Source organism: Acyrthosiphon pisum, chromosome A1, assembly GCF_005508785.2.
Source record: "Acyrthosiphon pisum isolate AL4f chromosome A1, pea_aphid_22Mar2018_4r6ur, whole genome shotgun sequence".
Classification (NCBI taxonomy): domain Eukaryota; kingdom Metazoa; phylum Arthropoda; class Insecta; order Hemiptera; family Aphididae; genus Acyrthosiphon; species Acyrthosiphon pisum.
In genome coordinates, this window is record NC_042494.1 from 103,302,256 (window position 1) to 103,309,933 (window position 7,678).

General features: G+C 30.4%; 1 pseudogene; it reads left to right on the plus strand.

Annotated features, from left to right (window-relative positions):
- The first annotated feature begins 4,444 nt into the window (after nucleotides 1–4,444).
- Nucleotides 4,445–5,946, plus strand: LOC115033807 (annotated as a pseudogene).
- The last annotated feature ends 1,732 nt before the right edge of the window (nucleotides 5,947–7,678 follow it).

A 7,678-nucleotide genomic window follows, 5' to 3' on the forward strand; every position in this document is an offset into this window, starting at 1 on the left:
GCGAGATAGTCGCCAGTGCGTATTACATATTGAATATTGCTGTCTTATTATTATTTTATATACTGTGTGTTGTGTATTATTATTATATTACAATAGGATAGGTAGCAGCTGGCCAGCCGAGCACCGTCATATCCGTGAGTTTTTATATTATTATTATTATATTTTTATATTTACAATTATTTGGTTACGCCAAAGGGGCCGTATATTATTACATTATTATATTCTGTTGTGCTAAAAGGGCCGTATATTTTTATACTTGGTGTTGCTGTGATTTTTATATTTTTGTAATTTATTATTATTGTGTACTCATATTATACAGCAACAGAAATTTATTACCAGTAAACGTGTTACCTATTATTTACCAGAGTTACTTTTTATCATTATTAATTATAAGTACACACACACACAAATACACACTCACACACCCACCACACACTAGCCCTCTCTGGTTTTGCTCGGCAACCCCGTCCACTTCCTTTGAGTCGCTATACATAGATACACACAAATACACAGGTCGGTCGGTGTGTGGTATTGACTATTGGTACAGCGCACGAAGTATTTTAGCGACCGGGCACACGACCTATAATTGTTGCCGTCCCCGGCGCAAACACAGATATTTAACCGGGCAAATTTGGCCGATTAAACTCCGATTAACTTTAATCAGAGACGGTGCAACTTACTGGCCCTAACCACGCCTATGCACTTGTCTATACCGACCGTATAAAATTATGATGATGTTATTGTCGCCGTTGTTGATATAATCCGCTAGGAGCGCGACGCTCTGTTCGCCTTAATTTTCAAGTTCACCACCCGTTACGGAATACGGATTGACCATTAAAATAGTAAATTTGTCTCCTTCAAAATTAGAATACATTTTATAGTGTTGATTAAGTGAATTAAGTTGTTGATTTGTTAATTAAGAAGTTAATTTGTTCCGCGTGAAAAATGCCAGGACATCGCTGTATTGCCCTCGGTTGTAATTCCGGTTACGATTCTTGTAAAGAAAAATATCATTTTTTCACAGTTCCCAAGGATGATATTCAATTACGAGAATGGACCAAAGCAATTCCGAGGAAAGACTTTTTAATAAAACCTCGTCAGGTGGTTTGTGAACGGCATTTCCACGAAGAAGAAATTTTAAGGAAACGAATAATGACTGACAAAGATGGGGCAATTTTAGCTGAGGTATGTTTTCTATATCTATTAGGTATAAATAGGTACCCTACCTATTGGCTAATTTAATATTTACTTATAAGCTCAACCTAATTAAAACAAATACAAATTCAATTGCATTAAGTAAAAATATGAAATGTATAGCAATTTTATTTCCTTGTTATTCTAAAACACCAAACATATTTTCATCATTGTAATTGTTACCATTAGGCACCAGCCAGTACTTTTAGTACCTAATTAATAAATAAACATATTATTTTAGAAATTAATAATTATCATTTTTCAATAGGCTGTATATAAAATTCCGAAATTAAAAGAAGGAGCTATACCGTCAATATTTCCAAACTGTCCAAAATACCTATCCTACTCTTTAAAACGAAGGAAATTACCATTAATTAGAAGTAGCTCACCTAAAAAAAAGAAAACCGACAAAAAAAAAGACCCACAAATGGATTGTGCATTCAATTCTAAACCATGTATAGAAATTGCTATTACTGATTCTATTAATGATTCAGTAGGGATTTTCTCATTCTCTAAACTTCAAGAAAATGTTAATAGCATTGTTTTTCCAAGTGGATGGAGCAGGCATGACATTCCTGGAAAGTTGATAATGTTTTCTTTTTTTATTGTTAAAACAGAAGAAACAGCAAATACAGAAAATTATATTCCCACTCCTATTTTATATAAAAGAGTATGCTTAGGAGTAAATTTAAATGTTCAATGTTTTGTTATGAATATATCAATTAATAATGACCTTTTTGGATTAAATAGATTAAATTGTACTAAAGACTTAGAAGATATTTTAAAAAAATTTGATACTAGTGTCATTTGCAAAGGATATAAATTAAAAGAACAACTTCTACATTCTAAAACAACATTTACAGATCCGGCTGGTAATCTTAGACATATCATGTGTCCACTCATCTTGAACCAAAATAATGACTGTACATATTGTAACAAAGCTATAAGGACTATTATGCGCAAAAGGCTCCGTTTACAAAAAAATAATACTACTCCAAAGAGAATTCATATTTTATCTAGTTCCAAAGTACAACAACTTCGTAAAAATCACAAATTAACATTGCAAAGGAAATATAGAGCTGTAATACTCAATAAAAAGCTAAACAATAAATTATTTAATATGCAAGGTGAAATGTCAAAACTGACCACAATGGGGCTTGATGAAAGGCTAACAACTAATAAGATACCTACTAATCAACGGGTTGCCTTACATGAAATTTTGTCCGCATCACAAGTCCTCAATTTAAAAGGTCGCAGATATTCCGAAGATTGGATCCTTTTATGTTTACTATTTCATATGCGTTCACCATGTGGCTATAATTTTGTTAGAAATAATGACATTATGCCATTACCTTGTGTAAGGACCATAAGAAGGTAATATAATAATATTACTTGTTTAAACATTTTTATAAATTAAAATAATGTTTAAGGTACCTATCATCTATCGATACACAATGTGGGTTTGATCCAAAATTTCTACAGATGTTTTCTCTTTATATGGCACAAAAAGAAGAATTTCAACGCCATGGTTTGCTCGTGTTTGATGAAATTTCCACTCGCGAGAGTATTGCAGTTAACTCGGCAAATCTTACATATACAGGTAAACAATGAAACACAGATAAAATTGGTATTTTCTCATATTATTGAATACCTTACAGGTCTAGTCGATTTTGGTGAAGACGGTGAGAAAGGAAAAACTTTCAGTGATAAAGCAAATCATGGATTAGTATTTATGTTCATACCATTAGAAGACAATTATGCCCAACCCGTTGGTGTTTTTGCATCAAAGGGACCGACTAAAGGTGTATTACTAACTCAGTTAGTAATAAAAGCTATCACAGTACTCGAAAAAGCAGGAGCGTTTATCCATGGAATTGTATGTGACGGGGCAGCCCCAAATCGGAAATTTTGGAGCGAAATGGGAATATGTGGAAAAATTAATAAAGTTAAAAATTGGTTTGAGCACCCAACAGATGAAAAACGGAAAATATTTGTGTTCTCTGATACGCCACATTTATTTAAGAATATCAGAAATAGGCTCTATAATAATAAAGAGCTCAAGGTTTGTTGTTTTGTTGATATATTTTAATATCTAAGAGCAAATTCCACTAAAAATAAGTATTATAATTCTCAATCTCAAACACAAGCTTTATTGCTTACAGGAGGTTGATAACCCAAATATTTATTACTGACAAAATGTTAAAATATGTTAAGTTATATAATAAATGGTTCTTATTCAAAAATTTAGTTTATATAACTATATATTGCAATACTTAAAAGTTAAAAATGACAATGGCTGGTCTATGTTGGTTATTAGAAATTTAATTTAATTTATTCATACCAATATCTAAATAGATTTTTAATTTCAAACATTATAGTAAACTGACCAGTAGTAGAATTTAATGATGAGAATATTTCAAAATGAATTTTGAAATCCATGTTTTTTTTAAATTAAAGTTAAAACTATAGATTCGCTGTGAACATTTTTAATAATGTTCAATGTCAGATAAAGGGAACAAAATATATTAAAAAGTAACCAGAATTCAAATTTTTAGATTCATGAAAATGAACCACCAGTAAAATGGGATCATTTTGTAAATGTTTACAATTTGGATAAACTGAATCCTGGGAATTTAAAAGTTTGTCCTAAATTATCTGCATCTCATTTAGTTTTGAACAGTTCTGCAAAAATGCGTGTTCGTCTTGCTGTGCAGGTAGCATTATTATTCATTATTTTATTTTTATAGACATTTATTCTTTTAACTAATAATGATTATTTTATGTTATAGATTCTTAGTAACTCAATGGCAAAGAGCCTTGAGTTTTATCGCTCTTATAGTCCTCAGTTAAGCGATTCTACAGCAACTGAGAATTTTTGCTTGAAAATGAATGCAGCGTTTGATGCATTAAATCGAAAGCTAAAGAAAGAAGGAGTGTCGCCAAATAGTGATGATTATAAAGTAAAATAATTTATATTTTTTTTTTTATCAAAATAATAATAATTGGTGATACATTTACCGTGAATGATTCAAAAAATATTTTTTTTCAGGTACAATTTTAATAATATAATATCAATAATTTTTAAATTAAAACAAATCAGCTATAATAATATATTAAAATATCTAAATATTGAATAACCCATGATATAATCTCAAATATACAAAAACAACTTTTACAGTGATATGATATCTATGTCAATTTGCATTGATAATTAATGTTTTAAGTTACCATTAAACATTTAAAAAGTTAATAAAATCTATATGCCCATTTAACTACCTTTTTAATTTTAATTTTAAATCAGCCATCAATGGATCGGATCTACCTTAAACCGTACAAAATGTGTAAGCAAAATTAATATAATTTTAATAATAATTGTATTGTTTCGGAGGAGCATATTTTCCTCTAATAATGGCTTTATGCTTAAAATTAGTTTACTTTGGTGATAACTAATTGCTTGATTATTAAATAAGTTTAATAAGGTCTTATATTAATTTAACAATTAATGAGTTGCATTTTAATCATGATCTTTATTCTATACAACCATAGGTATAGGTAATTTAACTATATGCAGTTTGCTTGCTTGAGTACCAACAGCTTATACAATCCTAGCAAATTATTAATTTAAATTGGCATTTGGTGTTGATTTGCATTAGCTAAAATGCTTAAAATATTTTTATTCAATAGAATTAAACTATTTTGATGTTATTTTGCAGATTTTACAAAATACTCTGGAGTGGTTGAATGAATGGGAACAGCGTGTTATTGATAACAAAATAAAGCCAAAACACTTTCTTACCAATAATACTGCAGAAGGGCTAAGGGTAACTTTGACTTCCACTTTAGAAATTTGCACTTACTTAAAAGAAAAATATGGTATACAATACATTCTTACTGGAAAAATTAATCAAGATGATGTGGAAGTAAGAAAAATATAATATACTAAATTATGACCATTATTAAAGTTTAAATTATTACCTATTTAGCGTTTTTTTGGTACAATTCGCCAAGCAGGAGGTGCAAATGACCATCCAGCTACTCCAACCTTTTTACAATTATACAAAATGTTGTCCGTTTACAGTGTATTGAAACCTCCCAAATCAGGAAACTACACCATAGAAAATAATAAACCTTCTCAAAATTTAATCTCTCTTGATAGTATCAAAACAATTTATTATAATCCGGAAAAAAACAAACCATTATTACATTCGATCCGTGAAAAATTGGACTTTGCAATTCAACATGATGACTGGAGTTTAGATGATATAATAAAACCCAGTGATCATAATTATTTTGTAGCTCCTGTAATCGATTGTGTAATATATTATGTCACAGGGTATTTGTGTAAACAAATTTTACGCTATTTTAAATGTGTGACATGTCAATCTGCAATCAAACAAAATATTAATTTGTGTTCATATGAACCGGTTGCACGGCTAGTTAACTTAAGTCCAAAGGAGGCTTAACACACCCAAATATTAATTTTTTTAATTTTATATGCAAAATTGAACAGTTGTTTTCCAAGTATAGTGAAATGGCAGACGTTTTAGAGCTAATACTCACCGAACTGTTAGAAGACACTCTTTATTTTCCTTGTTTTCAACACAGTGAAGAAATAATAGCTTTTACTATCAAATATTATATAAATATGAGAATGCGACAGTTTTCGCAAAGCTATAATTCCGAAGCACAAAAAGAAAATATGAACAAAAAGAAGATAGCAAAATTCACATTAACATAAAAATTGTTAAATATATAAAAAAAAAAGTTGTATTTTGTGTATGTTTTTATTATAATATTATTATTATATTAATATACTATCTGTATAATATATAATACCTATGATATTATTTATGTTTTCCTATTAACACTAGTTAAAAAGTATCAAACAGAATTATTTTTTTATTTTTTATTTTTTTTTATTGAACAAAATTGTATTTACAATCTGTAATTACAATATAATATATTACAATGAGTAAATTGGATTGGGAGGATAAGCGGGAGGGGGGAAGTCACCCATTGGTAACACCCCAATCAACAGAATTCTTATATATGAAAAGTATAATTCATATAGTACATTTTACAGTAATTTATAATTTTTATTGTACTCAATTTTAGTATTATGAGTACACGACAGGAGTTATATTTACGAATACCTCACGGGCGAACGCATGCGTAGCGCTCCTAGCGGATTATTAATGAACTGGCGACAATAAGCGAATCACACCAGTCTAGCAGTAGCCAGTCCTTAACAGTATATATGTTCATGGCCCTAACAGTTTGATTCGAAATTCAAACTTGAACGGTCAGTCTTATCAAGAGACAATGTGACATCATACTTGATAACAATAATTAATTTTGCGACAATCTAAAGACTATTCCGGCGGCAAGGGTTTTAGAGGTTAGGGAAAGGATTTAGATTGTCGACAAATTTTTAAATAATTGTTTAACTTAATTGAGTAAAAATAACACGTATAATTTTGTGTTGCTGTAGCAAGTATAAGTATAAGAAAGTATAAATGATATAATGAAAATTCTATTTCAATCGCGAACAATAGTAAGCGCGGAGCGGCGTGACAAAACGTAACGGAAAAACGGGCACCGTGAAACTGCGACGGAGTGCGCGGTGACGTTCCGACGCCACTACAACCGCTGGGGAACAGAACGTATTGTGGGACAACCGTCGCCACAATTTTGTTGATAAAATATAACCAGCAAAATTGAACCAAGGTTCAGGTACGCGGTTGCTCATAAGTGATAACATACAACAATTGTCGGCTAAAATACGGTCGGCCGTAATATTTTTCGGCTAAAATAATGTTGGCTGTAATATTTGTCGGCTAAAATACGGTTGGCGGTAATATTTGTCGGATAAAATACTGTCGGCGGTAATATTTGTCGGATAAAATACTGTCGGCCAAAATATTTGACGGCCAAAATACGGTCGGCGGTAATATTTGTCGGATAAAATATTGTCGGCTGAAATATTTGTCGGCCAAAATACGGTTCTGCTAAAATACTTTTCCAATCAATTATTTTTCGGCTGAAATATTTTTCGGCCAAAATACGGGTCGGCTGAAATATTTTCGGCTATTTTACGCGCTTCCATATATATAAATATAAACGTATTTATCAATGATATAATATACTAATTGTCACAGATAACACTTAATTACTTTATATTCTCAACAACAATATTATTAATTATTTTATGTGACAACAATACGATTATTTATCAGTCAGTATTAACAACAGTGTACGCTATATTTTCAATTGATTACAACACTTGCCCGACAATGTCATTACAATGTGGGATTTTATAAAACTACTAAATTTAAACACCAGTGGACTACAGTTATAATGATTAAATATCTTTTAGCACATTTTGTGAAGTAAACTCTATTCTGATGAATAAAATCAAGATAACGTTTTCAACACTTACATTTCAACCAGCAACACACATCACTTACCAATTTTATTATTACTA